This window comes from Pongo pygmaeus, chromosome 7 (genome assembly GCF_028885625.2).
Source record: "Pongo pygmaeus isolate AG05252 chromosome 7, NHGRI_mPonPyg2-v2.0_pri, whole genome shotgun sequence".
Classification (NCBI taxonomy): Eukaryota; Metazoa; Chordata; class Mammalia; order Primates; family Hominidae; genus Pongo; species Pongo pygmaeus.
Genome location: NC_072380.2, coordinates 53,583,998 through 53,602,952, shown reverse-complemented (window position 1 = coordinate 53,602,952; position 18,955 = coordinate 53,583,998).

Here is an 18,955-nt window from a genome sequence, read left to right as displayed (position 1 = left end):
AGTTAGTTTTGCAGTTGCCTAGGTGACTATTGACCTCATTATCCAGAACAGCAAAGGGACGAGGGGTGAGAAGAGTGGCCGTCTGGGTTTGCAGCATATTGCTGCCTTATAGGAGTTGTGCAGTCATCGGCTGTGTGGAACTCCACCTGGCTGACCGGTGGGAACGCCTCCACAAACTCGCTAAATTCAGTAGCTTTTGCCTTCCAAGATTCATTTACACAATGTAGAATGCTTTAAACGAACGAGCATGAAGAGTGCTGGGCCGGAAAGTGACGATACGGATGGTAGGGGCTCCTCGGAGTAGAGGAGTAGAGTTTTACTATGATAACTAGGAGGCAAATAACAAGGAGCTGAACGTGATGCATAATAAACGAAGCACACACTCACGAAGCTCCATACCAAGTACATTCAAATGGTAATCATGATATTTGGAATTACAACTTAATGGGAAATCATTAAGTAATCTCATCCAACTTTCTTTAGTGGGTGGCAGGGCTATGGAGGGGAAACAGCAATGGTTCTGGTACCTCCTTAACTTTCTTCCATTAAATTCCCCCAACAAGCCTCCAGAGAAGATATTACTGCTTTGATATTACAAAGGGAAAGACAGGTATGGCATCTCTAAAGAGCACAATGTTCTAGGACTGGGATGACTTGAAATCCACACACACATTTCTGAGAGAATTTTGCCATAAGGTACCTTACACCTTACTGTAAACTTATTTTACAATAAGTCTTGAACATCATTCCAAGTTACCATTTGGAAGAGTTTCCTCCATTTGGTTTTGTTCTAGCTGCATAGTATTCTTCTGTAAGGATGAACGTACTCTGATTTAGTTAGCCAGCCTCTTACTGATGTACAATTAAGTCGTTTTTAAATCTTTCACTCTTGAAAATCTTGTTTCTCACACATAAATATTTGTATCCAATAAAGAGTTGAAGTAGAATTGTTGGAGTTCGAGACCAGCCTGGCCAACATGGTGAAAACCCATCTCTCCTAGAAACACAAAATTGGCCGCACATGATGGGACATGCCCTTAATCTCAGCTGAGGCAGGAGAATCACTTCAGCCTGGGAGGCAGAGGTTGTAGTGAGCCGAAATCATGCCACTGCACTCCAGCCTGGGGAACACGAGCGAAACCATATCCCCCCCAAAACAATAATAATAAATGTATATCTATCTATCTATCTATCTATATAGGTACATATATCCAATAGAATCCTATTCAGCCTTGAAAAAGAAAGAAATCTTATCTTAAGCAACAAGAATGAGCCTAGAGGATGTTCTACTGTGTGAAATAAAGCAAAGGCCAGACACAGTGGCTCAGGCCTCTAATCCCAGGACTTTGGGAGGAGAAGGGAGGAGGAAGAGTTGAGCCCAGGAGTTGGAGATCAACCATCTCTACAAAAAATACAAAAATTAGCCAGGTGTGGTGTTGGACGCCTGTAGTCCTAGCTACTCAGGAGGCTGAAGTGGGAGGATCTCTTGACCCCGGGAGGTGGAGGCCGTGGTGAGCCGTGTTTGTGTCACTGTACTCCAGCCTTGGTGACAGACTGCGACACTGTCTGAAAAAATACATCAATACATCACAAAGTTTTAAAAAGCAAACACAGAAATCCAAATCCTGCGCGATCTCACTTCTATGTGCAATGTAAAAAAGTGGAACTCAGAGTCGTAGAGAGCAGAACGCTGCTTACCCGAGGCAGGGGCCGGGGAGGGATTGGGAGATGTTAGTCTAATGATACAAAATTTCAGATACGAATAGTTCTAGAGATATGTTGAACAGCACGGCAACTACAGTGGTAACTATGTACCGTATACTTGAAATGTGCTATCAGAGTAGATTTGAAACATGTTCTCATCACCATAAAATCAGTAGGTGAGGAAACGAATGTGTTAATTAGCTTGATTTTTGTGTCATTCCACAATGTATACATATATGAAACATCATGTTGTACACCATAAATATATATCATTTTTATTTGTCAATTTAAAATGACAATTTAAATAAATTATAAAAATAAAATGAAATAACGTACACTGCAAAAGACTTTTATCTATTAAATCTCCAGAGAAGAACTCTAAGTTATAAAGGAAAGTAAAATTCCAGGAACGGTGAAATCCATCAGAAATGCCCTTCTTCAGCGCTTTCTGAAATTTGTCTGACACACTGGAAATCCAGTTCTTCACTAAGTCAGTGTTCTGGAAGTGTTAGTGTGTGTGTATATATGTGTGAGTGGGCTCACATACACAAATTAAATGAATGGAAATGTAAGCATCCAGATTATCAGTTTAATTTAGTTATCTATACATACACACACACACACACTCACACACCGAAAACATTGACAAAATCAGCCATTCCACCAAAACTAGCTGCTTAGTGTCTCATCTCTCATTGAAGATTCCAAATAGAAACGTGGATTTAAAGAGGCATGGTGGTTCATTCTCTCTTGGAGTCCTTTTGGAAGTTGACTGACTGATTCAGACATTGTGTTTGCTCTTGCTTCCCTGGTTCTTTGAATTGGGACGTGAGGGTGTCCATTTTAGATCTTTCCTGCTTTCTCTTGTGGGCATTTAATGCTATGTTTCCCTCTACACACTGCTTTCAATGTATCCCAGAGATTCTGGTATGTTGTGTCTTTGTTCTCATTGGTTTCAAAGAACATCTTTATTCTGTCTTCATTTCGCTATGTACCCAGTAGTCACTCAGGAGCAGATTGCTCCGTTTCCGTGTAGTTGAGCGGTTTTGAGTGAGTTTCTTCATCCTGAGGTCCAGTTTGACTGCCCTGGGGTCTGAGAGACAGTTGGTTGTAATTTCTGTTCTTTTGCATTTGCGGAGGAGTGCTTTCCTTCCAACTATGTGGTCAGTTTTGGAATAAGTGTGATGTGGTGCTGAGAAGAATGTATATTCTGTTGATTTGGGGTGGAGAGTTAATGTAGATGTCTATTCGGTCTGCTTGGTGCAGAGCTAAGTTCAGTTCCTGGATATCCTTTTCAACTTTCTGTCTCGTTGATCTGTTTCATGTTGACGGTGGGGTGTTAAAATCTCCCATTGCTATTGTGTGGGTGTCTAATTATCTTCTGATGACACTTGAAAGATCAAGAAGTAGAAGCGCAAAAAAGTTATGCGTCCAATATGACAAAGCTAGTAAGTGGTGGAATTGGAATGGGAACCCAGATGTCTAACTCCAGAGCCTAAGCGCTTGAGCCACCTCACAGTGGTGCCTCTAGAGAAAACCAGTAAGCGCACATTCAAAAGCAAAGCACTTTCAGTTGTTTTTAGCTTTTTTTTTATTTTTAATTTTTAACTTCATACAGACATTTATTCTGCGCCTGCCCCGGGGGCGGGGGAAAAATCGGGTGGGGGAGGGGAGGTTCAGACAGCCCCACAGAAGGGGAAGAGGCCCAAGAACGAAGACGATCAGGAGGCTGGTGGGCCTGGGGGCTGGCCTTGTTGTCAGAGGCCGGGGAAGTCCAGGTGGGCTGGGGGAGGCTAGTGGTGGAAGGCCAGAGGTCTGGGAGGGGCAGAGGGATGGGCACAGGCGCCAGGGGCGGCGGCAGGGTCTCCGGGGACTGGGAGTGGCGGCTGGGGCCTCGGGGAGCCCATTGGTGGAAGGACAGAGGTCTGGGAGGGGCAGAGGGATGGGGACAGGGACGACGGCCCGCGGCAGGGACTCCGGGGGACTGGGAGTCCGGGGTCGGGGTTAGTCTTGGCTTTTGGCCCTCTCCTGCCGCCGGCTGCTCCAGTTTCTTTCGCTTTGCGGCGAGGTGGACAGGGCTAGCTCTCGGGATCGATGTCAGTTTGGGAAGAGGCCTGGGGCTCAGGACAGGCCAGGGCGGCGGGAGAGGCGGACCGGTGGCGTGGCTGGATCTGGGCGCGCTGTCGAACCTTCCACATCGCCAGCTGCAGGCAGGCGTTTGCGTCCTCGCTGGAGTTGTGGCCGTCCTGGCTGTCCTGGATGATCTGTCCCAGGTAGTCGGCCGCGAGATTCCTGAGGGAACGCTTGTAGGGGAAACCCAGGTAGTGCGGGAAGAGCACGGCCGTGTCCACCACGGTGCTGTGGATCAGCTTGAGGGCCAGCAGATCGCTCTCCAGGCTGTGCCCGATGAGGATGGTTTGGGCGCTGAAAAAGCTCAGCAGGATGGCTTGGACTTCGGGCAACGTGACGCTCGTCTTGGCGACGTCGGCCTCGGTCACTCCGGAAAACCTGGTGTTGTAGTCCACGATCTCGTTGTCGGGCTTGACGAAGGTGTCGTACACCACTTGCATGTCGGCGTCCACCACGGTGACGCGGGTCAGCTCCAGGCCATGCGTGGTGTAGCACATCTCACAGTCCAAGGCGTAGATTCCTGGATAAGCGTCTGTGGAAAACTCTTTCTTGAAGGTCTTCACGAAGCCATGGAGGCTCTCCTTGCGGCCGTCCCGCACGTGCTGCTTTGCCACCTGGCAGCCCACTGAGCCAGGAGCAGCTGCACAGCAGGTGTACTGGCTAACCCGGCCTGCAGCCACTTGGCTGGAGCGGACCCGCCCCCAGTGATAATAACACAACTGGTCGCGTAGACAGCGGCCCGAGGAGGGCACCAGGTAGTCGGTGCCACAACGGCAGCAGACCCTGCAGGAGGAGTCGCCGGGCCCCTTCCCCTGGCCAGTGAAGAGGACGGCGCCTCCGGGCCGCTCGGGGTGCGGGAAGGGGTAGCCGTTCTCCTTGAGCTGGTCCTGGGTGAGCAGGAACTCCTGGAGGCGGCTGTACAGGGCGGCCCTGCTGAGGCCCGGCATGGAGCTGGGGCTCAGGCCCTTCAGTCTCTTGAGGGTGTTCAGGACCACATTCAGGTACATGTTCTTGTTGGGGCTGCAGTCGTAGGCCACCTTCTCCTCGTTCAGCGCCTTCTCCTCGGCCTCCTGCTTGGAGGCGCAGAACTTGAGACACTCTTTGGTGAACAGTTGGAGATAGCCTCGGCGGATGACGGTGGGGACTTGGCAGCCAGACCTTCGGAGGATAATGGGTTTCTTCCAAGTCGGTAAGGATGGACGACGGACGATTCGCTTAGAGCTGAGTGTGGTGGAGGTCTTGCATGCCCTCCCCCGTCTGTTGCGACCAGTCTTCCGTGGCTGTGTGCCGACCCTGGAGCCATTGGAGCGTTGGCTGCTGCCGGCCACCCGGGTTCTCTTGGCATCGGTGCGACCTGCGACCAAGCAGGGGCTGGGAAAGTGGGCGATCCTCTTCCTCTCCCTGGGGGCTGAGATGCGGACTCCACAGGGCCTCTCTGTCAGCCTTGGGGCGGCCGGCAAGCAGCAGGCCGACCCCCTCTGCGCGGGGAAGTACCACGCCTCCGTCGCCATCTTGGGCCACGCTGGGGGCACCGCCGGACCCCTATTCTGGGGCTCCGCCCGGATGTCCACGAGTGCTGAGGCCTGGTTGTGCATCTGGGGCACGCAGAGCCCGAAGCTCTGGGCAGGCTGATGAGAGGGCAGTGGGAATTCTGGAGCCTCGAGGGCCGCCTCCTCGGCCACCTTCTTAGCTTCTGGGTATGCAGGAGGGAACCAGCAGGGAGCTGTGGCTCGCAACATCTTGCTGCCTTCGGGAGCACCGGCCTGGCTCTGCTCCTCTCCCAAATGGCGGCTTGCCTCGTGGGGCGCCTCCTCGGCCACCCTCTTGGCTTCTGGGCATGCAGGTGGGAACCAGCAGGGAGCTGTGGCTCGCAACATCTTGCTGCCTTCGGGAGCACCGACCTGGCTCTGCTCCTCTCCCAAATGGCGACTTGCCTCTTGGGCCGCCTCCTCGGCCACCTTCTTAGCTTCTGTGTATGCAGGTGGGAACCAGCAGGGAGCTGTGGGTCGCAACCTGTTGCTGCCTTCGGGAGCACCGGCCTGGCTCTGCTCCTCTCCCAACTGGTGGCTTCAATGAGTGGCGCGGCCGCCCCGCCTCACCTTTATACAGGCACAGGGCAGAGTGGGTGGGACCTCCCCTTCATTGGATTGGTGCTTCAGTCTAGTCACACTGAACCTCATCTTCCACGAGACTTCAGCTTGGGAATTCCTCAGGGGGTCCGCCCATGGAATCAACTGGAATTCCCGGTTGCCAACCTTGGAGCTAGGTTCCTTTTCTTAAGTTAATTGACTGTCCCTGCACAGCAGTCCTATAATAGCGACTGGAATTGGGCTACCTAGGATTAAATTAAGGTTCAGGGAGGTTGGTCAGCTTGCTGGGCCCACACAGCAACCCATGGAGCCAGGACTGGGCCAGAAGTCTGCTGCATGCTGGAGGGCATGCCTCTCTCTGGGGTTGCCTTTCCCTGCTCTGTGCACTCCTCCACTGTGGGCAAACTGAAGACAGGATGTGGACCGCATCCACTTCTCTCCCAGGATTTGGGCAATATTCAGTACAGGGGGTCTTCCGAAAGTTCATAGAAAATGTACATGGTGAGAAATCTATGCATGGATTTCAATTCGTTTTCACTAAAATAAACATGTACTAACTTCTTACAACCTTTCTGAACTGGATCTCATTGGAGGCACTAAGAAGGATGAGACATCCACTGAAAAGGCCTCCTATCAGTGCAACTTGAATTCCGCTAAAATTGCAGCAAGAGCAAACATCCAATTGACGGTGAAGCTTGGGTGGAAGAATGAAGAAATCATTGATGTTTGAAGAAAAGCTTCTAAGGACACTAGCCCAAAGAAATCAACTCTTTACGGAGGTATGGCTTGTTTCAAGAAGAGATGAGAAGATGTGGAAGATGAATCCTGCAGTGGCTGTGAAAACCATTGTGCCCAGATCAGCTGCAGTGACGACGAGAGCTATCAGTGGAAATTTTCAACAGGAGGGATCACGATCCTGGGGCATCTCTTTGACAAATTGTAACCGGAATTTGGAACATGGCTTTGCCAATATGATCCTGAAGACCAAGCGTCATCAAAGCGATGGCTACCAAGAGATGGCAGTGGTCCAGTCAAAGGAAAAGGAGGGCAGACCAAAGGCAACATCATGGCATCAGTGTTATGGGACGCTCAAGGCATTTTGCATGTTGACTTTCTGAAGAGCCAAACATCTGCTTATTAGGAGAGTGTTTTGCGAAACTTAGACAAAGCTTTGGTAGAAACATGCTGGGAAAGTCTCACTCGAGTCCTTTTTGACCACATCAATGCTCTGCTCATTCCTCTCATCAAACAAGGGCCATTTTGTCAGTTTCAATGGGCAATCCTTAGGAATTCACCTTCCAGGCTGGTTTCGTTCCTTCCAACTTCTTTTTGTTTCCTCATGAGAAAAAGTCTCCTTGCCTTGCTTGGAAAGATGAGAGAAAGTCTCGTTGCCTTGCTTGGAAAGATGAGAGATGAGATCCTCCTCTTGTCTCCCAGGACAGAATGGTCAGACTTGAGTTTCCTTTCTCCTCACTCTTGTCTTCCTTCAGGGAGCTGCTGTGCCAGACAGAACTTCTCCCGTGTCTAGACACTGGTAGACTCGTTGAAGATCCGCACAGGCAATCCTCCGTGGGGTCAAAGTGGAAGGACTTATTTCTTTAGGGCTCAGTAGTCCACATCCTGACGCGCACCTTCAGCAGGCCAGGGTGGGGAAAAGGAGGGTGAAAGGGGGTGGCTCAGAGCCCGCTTCTTCAGCTTGGGGGTATCCTGGGAGGAACCGTTGTCCAGTGAGCAGGTCTTCGTCTCCACCAAATTCCCTAGGGGGAAATTTCTGGCAGCCCTTCTTGTTCAGCAGCTTATTGGGGCCAGGTGGACCTCGGCTAGTCACCAGCCGGAAGGCTTTTCTCCATTTCAGTTAGTTTTGCAGTTGCCTAGGTGACTATTGACCTCATTATCCAGAACAGCAAAGGGACGAGGGGTGAGAAGAGTGGCCGTCTGGGTTTGCAGCATATTGCTGCCTTATAGGAGTTGTGCAGTCATCGGCTGTGTGGAACTCCACCTGGCTGACCGGTGGGAACGCCTCCACAAACTCGCTAAATTCAGTAGCTTTTGCCTTCCAAGATTCATTTACACAATGTAGAATGCTTTAAACGAACGAGCATGAAGAGTGCTGGGCCGGAAAGTGACGATACGGATGGTAGGGGCTCCTCGGAGTAGAGGAGTAGAGTTTTACTATGATAACTAGGAGGCAAATAACAAGGAGCTGAACGTGATGCATAATAAACGAAGCACACACTCACGAAGCTCCATACCAAGTACATTCAAATGGTAATCATGATATTTGGAATTACAACTTAATGGGAAATCATTAAGTAATCTCATCCAACTTTCTTTAGTGGGTGGCAGGGCTATGGAGGGGAAACAGCAATGGTTCTGGTACCTCCTTAACTTTCTTCCATTAAATTCCCCCAACAAGCCTCCAGAGAAGATATTACTGCTTTGATATTACAAAGGGAAAGACAGGTATGGCATCTCTAAAGAGCACAATGTTCTAGGACTGGGATGACTTGAAATCCACACACACATTTCTGAGAGAATTTTGCCATAAGGTACCTTACACCTTACTGTAAACTTATTTTACAATAAGTCTTGAACATCATTCCAAGTTACCATTTGGAAGAGTTTCCTCCATTTGGTTTTGTTCTAGCTGCATAGTATTCTTCTGTAAGGATGAACGTACTCTGATTTAGTTAGCCAGCCTCTTACTGATGTACAATTAAGTCGTTTTTAAATCTTTCACTCTTGAAAATCTTGTTTCTCACACATAAATATTTGTATCCAATAAAGAGTTGAAGTAGAATTGTTGGAGTTCGAGACCAGCCTGGCCAACATGGTGAAAACCCATCTCTCCTAGAAACACAAAATTGGCCGCACATGATGGGACATGCCCTTAATCTCAGCTGAGGCAGGAGAATCACTTCAGCCTGGGAGGCAGAGGTTGTAGTGAGCCGAAATCATGCCACTGCACTCCAGCCTGGGGAACACGAGCGAAACCATATCCCCCCCAAAACAATAATAATAAATGTATATCTATCTATCTATCTATCTATATAGGTACATATATCCAATAGAATCCTATTCAGCCTTGAAAAAGAAAGAAATCTTATCTTAAGCAACAAGAATGAGCCTAGAGGATGTTCTACTGTGTGAAATAAAGCAAAGGCCAGACACAGTGGCTCAGGCCTCTAATCCCAGGACTTTGGGAGGAGAAGGGAGGAGGAAGAGTTGAGCCCAGGAGTTGGAGATCAACCATCTCTACAAAAAATACAAAAATTAGCCAGGTGTGGTGTTGGACGCCTGTAGTCCTAGCTACTCAGGAGGCTGAAGTGGGAGGATCTCTTGACCCCGGGAGGTGGAGGCCGTGGTGAGCCGTGTTTGTGTCACTGTACTCCAGCCTTGGTGACAGACTGCGACACTGTCTGAAAAAATACATCAATACATCACAAAGTTTTAAAAAGCAAACACAGAAATCCAAATCCTGCGCGATCTCACTTCTATGTGCAATGTAAAAAAGTGGAACTCAGAGTCGTAGAGAGCAGAACGCTGCTTACCCGAGGCAGGGGCCGGGGAGGGATTGGGAGATGTTAGTCTAATGATACAAAATTTCAGATACGAATAGTTCTAGAGATATGTTGAACAGCACGGCAACTACAGTGGGTAACTATGTACCGTATACTTGAAATGTGCTATCAGAGTAGATTTGAAACATGTTCTCATCACCATAAAATCAGTAGGTGAGGAAACGAATGTGTTAATTAGCTTGATTTTTGTGTCATTCCACAATGTATACATATATGAAACATCGTGTTGTACACCATAAATATATATCATTTTCATTTGTCAATTTAAAATGACAATTTAAATAAATTCTAAAAATAAAATGAAATAACGTACACTGCAAAAGACTTTTATCTATTAAATCTCCAGAGAAGAACTCTAAGTTATAAAGGAAAGTAAAATTCCAGGAACGGTGAAATCCATCAGAAATGCCCTTCTTCAGCGCTTTCTGAAATTTGTCTGACACACTGGAAATCCAGTTCTTCACTAAGTCAGTGTTCTGGAAGTGTTAGTGTGTGTGTATATACGTGTGCGTGGGCTCACATACACAAATTAAATGAATGGAAATGTAAGCATCCAAATTATCAGTTTAATTTAGTTATCTATACATACACACACACACACACTCACACACCGAAAACATTGACAAAATCAGCCATTCCACCAAAACTAGCTGCTTAGTGTCTCATCTCTCATTGAAGATTCCAAATAGAAACGTGGATTTAAAGAGGCATGGTGGTTCATTCTCTCTTGGAGCCCTGTTGGAAGTTGACTGACTGACTGATTCAGACATTGTGTTTGCTCTTGCTTCCCTGGTTCTTTGAATTGGGACGTGAGGGTGTCCATTTTAGATCTTTCCTGCTTTCTCTTGTGGGCATTTAATGCTATGTTTCCCTCTACACACTGCTTTCAATGTATCCCAGAGATTCTGGTATGTTGTGTCTTTGTTCTCATTGGTTTCAAAGAACATCTTTATTCTGTCTTCATTTCGCTATGTACCCAGTAGTCACTCAGGAGCAGATTGCTCCGTTTCCGTGTAGTTGAGCGGTTTTGAGTGAGTTTCTTCATCCTGAGGTCCAGTTTGACTGCCCTGTGGTCTGAGAGACAGTTGGTTGTAATTTCTGTTCTTTTGCATTTGCGGAGGAGTGCTTTCCTTCCAACTATGTGGTCAGTTTTGGAATAAGTGTGATGTGGTGCTGAGAAGAATGTATATTCTGTTGATTTGGGGTGGAGAGTTAATGTAGATGTCTATTCGGTCTGCTTGGTGCAGAGCTAAGTTCAGTTCCTGGATATCCTTTTCAACTTTCTGTCTCGTTGATCTGTTTCATGTTGACGGTGGGGTGTTAAAATCTCCCATTGCTATTGTGTGGGTGTCTAATTATCTTCTGATGACACTTGAAAGATCAAGAAGTAGAAGCGCAAAAAAGTTATGCGTCCAATATGACAAAGCTAGTAAGTGGTGGAATTGGAATGGGAACCCAGATGTCTAACTCCAGAGCCTAAGCGCTTGAGCCACCTCACAGTGGTGCCTCTAGAGAAAACCAGGTAAGCGCACATTCAAAAGCAAAGCACTTTCCGTTGTTTTTAGCTTTTTTTTTATTTTTAATTTTTAACTTCATACAGACATTTATTCTGCGCCTGCCCCGGGGGCGGGGGAAAAATCGGGTGGGGGAGGGGAGGTTCAGACAGCCCCACAGAAGGGGAAGAGGCCCAAGAACGAAGACGATCAGGAGGCTGGTGGGCCTGGGGGCTGGCCTTGTTGTCAGAGGCCGGTGAAGTCCAGCTGGGCTGGGGGAGGCTAGTGGTGGAAGGCCAGAGGTCTGGGAGGGGCAGAGGGATGGGCACAGGCGCCAGGGGCGGCGGCAGGGTCTCCGGGGACTGGGAGTGGCGGCTGGGGCCTCGGGGAGCCCATTGGTGGAAGGACAGAGGTCTGGGAGGGGCAGAGGGATGGGGACAGGGACGACGGCCCGCGGCAGGGACTCCGGGGGACTGGGAGTCCGGGGTCGGGGTTAGTCTTGGCTTTTGGCCCTCTCCTGCCGCCGGCTGCTCCAGTTTCTTTCGCTTTGCGGCGAGGTGGACAGGGCTAGCTCTCGGGATCGATGGCAGTTTGGGAAGAGGCCTGGGGCTCAGGACAGGCCAGGGCGGCGGGAGAGGCGGACCGGTGGCGTGGCTGGATCTGGGCGCGCTGTCGAACCTTCCACATCGCCAGCTGCAGGCAGGCGTTTGCGTCCTCGCTGGAGTTGTGGCCGTCCTGGCTGTCCTGGATGATCTGTCCCAGGTAGTCGGCCGCGAGATTCCTGAGGGAACGCTTGTAGGGGAAACCCAGGTAGTGCGGGAAGAGCACGGCCGTGTCCACCACGGTGCTGTGGATCAGCTTGAGGGCCAGCAGATCGCTCTCCAGGCTGTGCCCGATGAGGATGGTTTGGGCGCTGAAAAAGCTCAGCAGGATGGCTTGGACTTCGGGCAACGTGACGCTCGTCTTGGCGACGTCGGCCTCGGTCACTCCGGAAAACCTGGTGTTGTAGTCCACGATCTCGTTGTCGGGCTTGACGAAGGTGTCGTACACCACTTGCATGTCGGCGTCCACCACGGTGACGCGGGTCAGCTCCAGGCCATGCGTGGTGTAGCACATCTCACAGTCCAAGGCGTAGATTCCTGGATAAGCGTCTGTGGAAAACTCTTTCTTGAAGGTCTTCACGAAGCCATGGAGGCTCTCCTTGCGGCCGTCCCGCACGTGCTGCTTTGCCACCTGGCAGCCCACTGAGCCAGGAGCAGCTGCACAGCAGGTGTACTGGCTAACCCGGCCTGCAGCCACTTGGCTGGAGCGGACCCGCCCCCAGTGATAATAACACAACTGGTCGCGTAGACAGCGGCCCGAGGAGGGCACCAGGTAGTCGGTGCCACAACGGCAGCAGACCCTGCAGGAGGAGTCGCCGGGCCCCTTCCCCTGGCCAGTGAAGAGGACGGCGCCTCCGGGCCGCTCGGGGTGCGGGAAGGGGTAGCCGTTCTCCTTGAGCTGGTCCTGGGTGAGCAGGAACTCCTGGAGGCGGCTGTACAGGGCGGCCCTGCTGAGGCCCGGCATGGAGCTGGGGGTCAGGCCCTTCAGTCTCTTGAGGGTGTTCAGGACCACATTCAGGTACATGTTCTTGTTGGGGCTGCAGTCGTAGGCCACCTTCTCCTCGTTCAGCGCCTTCTCCTCGGCCTCCTGCTTGGAGGCGCAGAACTTGAGACACTCTTTGGTGAACAGTTGGAGATAGCCTCGGCGGATGACGGTGGGGACTTGGCAGCCAGACCTTCGGAGGATAATGGGTTTCTTCCAAGTCGGTAAGGATGGACGACGGACGATTCGCTTAGAGCTGAGTGTGGTGGAGGTCTTGCATGCCCTCCCCCGTCTGTTGCGACCAGTCTTCCGTGGCTGTGTGCCGACCCTGGAGCCATTGGAGCGTTGGCTGCTGCCGGCCACCCGGGTTCTCTTGGCATCGGTGCGACCTGCGACCAAGCAGGGGCTGGGAAAGTGGGCGATCCTCTTCCTCTCCCTGGGGGCTGAGATGCGGACTCCACAGGGCCTCTCTGTCAGCCTTGGGGCGGCCGGCAAGCAGCAGGCCGACCCCCTCTGCGCGGGGAAGTACCACGCCTCCGTCGCCATCTTGGGCCACGCTGGGGGCACCGCCGGACCCCTATTCTGGGGCTCCGCCCGGATGTCCACGAGTGCTGAGGCCTGGTTGTGCATCTGGGGCACGCAGAGCCCGAAGCTCTGGGCAGGCTGATGAGAGGGCAGTGGGAATTCTGGAGCCTCGAGGGCCGCCTCCTCGGCCACCTTCTTAGCTTCTGGGTATGCAGGAGGGAACCAGCAGGGAGCTGTGGCTCGCAACATCTTGCTGCCTTCGGGAGCACCGGCCTGGCTCTGCTCCTCTCCCAAATGGCGGCTTGCCTCGTGGGGCGCCTCCTCGGCCACCCTCTTGGCTTCTGGGCATGCAGGTGGGAACCAGCAGGGAGCTGTGGCTCGCAACATCTTGCTGCCTTCGGGAGCACCGACCTGGCTCTGCTCCTCTCCCAAATGGCGACTTGCCTCTTGGGCCGCCTCCTCGGCCACCTTCTTAGCTTCTGTGTATGCAGGTGGGAACCAGCAGGGAGCTGTGGGTCGCAACCTGTTGCTGCCTTCGGGAGCACCGGCCTGGCTCTGCTCCTCTCCCAACTGGTGGCTTCAATGAGTGGCGCGGCCGCCCCGCCTCACCTTTATACAGGCACAGGGCAGAGTGGGTGGGACCTCCCCTTCATTGGATTGGTGCTTCAGTCTAGTCACACTGAACCTCATCTTCCACGAGACTTCAGCTTGGGAATTCCTCAGGGGGTCCGCCCATGGAATCAACTGGAATTCCCGGTTGCCAACCTTGGAGCTAGGTTCCTTTTCTTAAGTTAATTGACTGTCCCTGCACAGCAGTCCTATAATAGCGACTGGAATTGGGCTACCTAGGATTAAATTAAGGTTCAGGGAGGTTGGTCAGCTTGCTGGGCCCACACAGCAACCCATGGAGCCAGGACTGGGCCAGAAGTCTGCTGCATGCTGGAGGGCATGCCTCTCTCTGGGGTTGCCTTTCCCTGCTCTGTGCACTCCTCCACTGTGGGCAAACTGAAGACAGGATGTGGACCGCATCCACTTCTCTCCCAGGATTTGGGCAATATTCAGTACAGGGGGTCTTCCGAAAGTTCATAGAAAATGTACATGGTGAGAAATCTATGCATGGATTTCAATTCGTTTTCACTAAAATAAACATGTACTAACTTCTTACAACCTTTCTGAACTGGATCTCATTGGAGGCACTAAGAAGGATGAGACATCCACTGAAAAGGCCTCCTATCAGTGCAACTTGAATTCCGCTAAAATTGCAGCAAGAGCAAACATCCAATTGACGGTGAAGCTTGGGTGGAAGAATGAAGAAATCATTGATGTTTGAAGAAAAGCTTCTAAGGACACTAGCCCAAAGAAATCAACTCTTTACGGAGGTATGGCTTGTTTCAAGAAGAGATGAGAAGATGTGGAAGATGAATCCTGCAGTGGCTGTGAAAACCATTGTGCCCAGATCAGCTGCAGTGACGACGAGAGCTATCAGTGGAAATTTTCAACAGGAGGGATCACGATCCTGGGGCATCTCTTTGACAAATTGTAACCGGAATTTGGAACATGGCTTTGCCAATATGATCCTGAAGACCAAGCGTCATCAAAGCGATGGCTACCAAGAGATGGCAGTGGTCCAGTCAAAGGAAAAGGAGGGCAGACCAAAGGCAACATCATGGCATCAGTGTTATGGGACGCTCAAGGCATTTTGCATGTTGACTTTCTGAAGAGCCAAACATCTGCTTATTAGGAGAGTGTTTTGCGAAACTTAGACAAAGCTTTGGTAGAAACATGCTGGGAAAGTCTCACTCGAGTCCTTTTTGACCACATCAATGCTCTGCTCATTCCTCTCATCAAACAAGGGCCATTTTGTCAGTTTCAATGGGCAATCCTTAGGAATTCACCTTCCAGGCTGGTTTCGTTCCTTCCAACTTCTTTTTGTTTCCTCATGAGAAAAAGTCTCCTTGCCTTGCTTGGAAAGATGAGAGAAAGTCTCGTTGCCTTGCTTGGAAAGATGAGAGATGAGATCCTCCTCTTGTCTCCCAGGACAGAATGGTCAGACTTGAGTTTCCTTTCTCCTCACTCTTGTCTTCCTTCAGGGAGCTGCTGTGCCAGACAGAACTTCTCCCGTGTCTAGACACTGGTAGACTCGTTGAAGATCCGCACAGGCAATCCTCCGTGGGGTCAAAGTGGAAGGACTTATTTCTTTAGGGCTCAGTAGTCCACATCCTGACGCGCACCTTCAGCAGGCCAGGGTGGGGAAAAGGAGGGTGAAAGGGGGTGGCTCAGAGCCCGCTTCTTCAGCTTGGGGGTATCCTGGGAGGAACCGTTGTCCAGTGAGCAGGTCTTCGTCTCCACCAAATTCCCTAGGGGGAAATTTCTGGCAGCCCTTCTTGTTCAGCAGCTTATTGGGGCCAGGTGGACCTCGGCTAGTCACCAGCCGGAAGGCTTTTCTCCATTTCAGTTAGTTTTGCAGTTGCCTAGGTGACTATTGACCTCATTATCCAGAACAGCAAAGGGACGAGGGGTGAGAAGAGTGGCCGTCTGGGTTTGCAGCATATTGCTGCCTTATAGGAGTTGTGCAGTCATCGGCTGTGTGGAACTCCACCTGGCTGACCGGTGGGAACGCCTCCACAAACTCGCTAAATTCAGTAGCTTTTGCCTTCCAAGATTCATTTACACAATGTAGAATGCTTTAAACGAACGAGCATGAAGAGTGCTGGGCCGGAAAGTGACGATACGGATGGTAGGGGCTCCTCGGAGTAGAGGAGTAGAGTTTTACTATGATAACTAGGAGGCAAATAACAAGGAGCTGAACGTGATGCATAATAAACGAAGCACACACTCACGAAGCTCCATACCAAGTACATTCAAATGGTAATCATGATATTTGGAATTACAACTTAATGGGAAATCATTAAGTAATCTCATCCAACTTTCTTTAGTGGGTGGCAGGGCTATGGAGGGGAAACAGCAATGGTTCTGGTACCTCCTTAACTTTCTTCCATTAAATTCCCCCAACAAGCCTCCAGAGAAGATATTACTGCTTTGATATTACAAAGGGAAAGACAGGTATGGCATCTCTAAAGAGCACAATGTTCTAGGACTGGGATGACTTGAAATCCACACACACATTTCTGAGAGAATTTTGCCATAAGGTACCTTACACCTTACTGTAAACTTATTTTACAATAAGTCTTGAACATCATTCCAAGTTACCATTTGGAAGAGTTTCCTCCATTTGGTTTTGTTCTAGCTGCATAGTATTCTTCTGTAAGGATGAACGTACTCTGATTTAGTTAGCCAGCCTCTTACTGATGTACAATTAAGTCGTTTTTAAATCTTTCACTCTTGAAAATCTTGTTTCTCACACATAAATATTTGTATCCAATAAAGAGTTGAAGTAGAATTGTTGGAGTTCGAGACCAGCCTGGCCAACATGGTGAAAACCCATCTCTCCTAGAAACACAAAATTGGCCGCACATGATGGGACATGCCCTTAATCTCAGCTGAGGCAGGAGAATCACTTCAGCCTGGGAGGCAGAGGTTGTAGTGAGCCGAAATCATGCCACTGCACTCCAGCCTGGGGAACACGAGCGAAACCATATCCCCCCCAAAACAATAATAATAAATGTCTATCTATCTATCTATCTATCTATATAGGTACATATATCCAATAGAATCCTATTCAGCCTTGAAAAAGAAAGAAATCTTATCTTAAGCAACAAGAATGAGCCTAGAGGATGTTCTACTGTGTGAAATAAAGCAAAGGCCAGACACAGTGGCTCAGGCCTCTAATCCCAGGACTTTGGGAGGAGAAGGGAGGAGGAAGAGTTGAGCCCAGGAGTTGGAGATCAACCATCTCTACAAAAAATACAAAAATTAGCCAGGTGTGGTGTTGGACGCCTGTAGTCCTAGCTACTCAGGAGGCTGAAGTGGGAGGATCTCTTGACCCCGGGAGGTGGAGGCCGTGGTGAGCCGTGTTTGTGTCACTGTACTCCAGCCTTGGTGACAGACTGCGACACTGTCTGAAAAAATACATCAATACATCACAAAGTTTTAAAAAGCAAACACAGAAATCCAAATCCTGCGCGATCTCACTTCTATGTGCAATGTAAAAAAGTGGAACTCAGAGTCGTAGAGAGCAGAACGCTGCTTACCCGAGGCAGGGGCCGGGGAGGGATTGGGAGATGTTAGTCTAATGATACAAAATTTCAGATACGAATAGTTCTAGAGATATGTTGAACAGCACGGCAACTACAGTGGTAACTATGTACCGTATACTTGAAATGTGCTATCAGAGTAGATTTGAAACATGTTCTCATCACCATAAAATCAGTAGGTGAGGAAACGAATGTGTTAATTAGCTTGATTTTTGTGTCATTCCACAATGTATACATATATGAAACATCATGTTGTACACCATAAATATATATCATTTTTATTTGTCAATTTAAAATGACAATTTAAATAAATTATAAAAATAAAATGAAATAACGTACACTGCAAAAGACTTTTATCTATTAAATCTCCAGAGAAGAACTCTAAGTTATAAAGGAAAGTAAAATTCCAGGAACGGTGAAATCCATCAGAAATGCCCTTCTTCAGCGCTTTCTGAAATTTGTCTGACACACTGGAAATCCAGTTCTTCACTAAGTCAGTGTTCTGGAAGTGTTAGTGTGTGTGTATATATGTGTGAGTGGGCTCACATACACAAATTAAATGAATGGAAATGTAAGCATCCAGATTATCAGTTTAATTTAGTTATCTATACATACACACACACACACACTCACACACCGAAAACATTGACAAAATCAGCCATTCCACCAAAACTAGCTGCTTAGTGTCTCATCTCTCATTGAAGATTCCAAATAGAAACGTGGATTTAAAGAGGCATGGTGGTTCATTCTCTCTTGGAGTCCTTTTGGAAGTTGACTGACTGATTCAGACATTGTGTTTGCTCTTGCTTCCCTGGTTCTTTGAATTGGGACGTGAGGGTGTCCATTTTAGATCTTTCCTGCTTTCTCTTGTGGGCATTTAATGCTATGTTTCCCTCTACACACTGCTTTCAATGTATCCCAGAGATTCTGGTATGTTGTGTCTTTGTTCTCATTGGTTTCAAAGAACATCTTTATTCTGTCTTCATTTCGCTATGTACCCAGTAGTCACTCAGGAGCAGATTGCTCCGTTTCCGTGTAGTTGAGCGGTTTTGAGTGAGTTTCTTCATCCTGAGGTCCAGTTTGACTGCCCTGGGGTCTGAGAGACAGTTGGTTGTAATTTCTGTTCTTTTGCATTTGCGGAGGAGTGCTTTCCTTCCAACTATGTGGTCAGTTTTGGAATAAGTGTGATGTGGTGCTGAGAAGAATGTATATTCTGTTGATTTGGGGTGGAGAGTTAATGTAGATGTCTATTCGGTCTGCTTGGTGCAGAGCTAAGTTCAGTTCCTGGATATCCTTTTCAAATTTCTGTCTCGTTGATCTGTTTCATGTTGACGGTGGGGTGTTAAAATCTCCCATTGCTATTGTGTGGGTGTCTAATTATCTTCTGATGACACTTGAAAGATCAAGAAGTAGAAGCGCAAAAAAGTTATGCGTCCAATATGACAAAGCTAGTAAGTGGTGGAATTGGAATGGGAACCCAGATGTCTAACTCCAGAGCCTAAGCGCTTGAGCCACCTCACAGTGGTGCCTCTAGAGAAAACCAGTAAGCGCACATTCAAAAGCAAAGCACTTTCAGTTGTTTTTAGCTTTTTTTTTATTTTTAATTTTTAACTTCATACAGACATTTATTCTGCGCCTGCCCCGGGGGCGGGGGAAAAATCGGGTGGGGGAGGGGAGGTTCAGACAGCCCCACA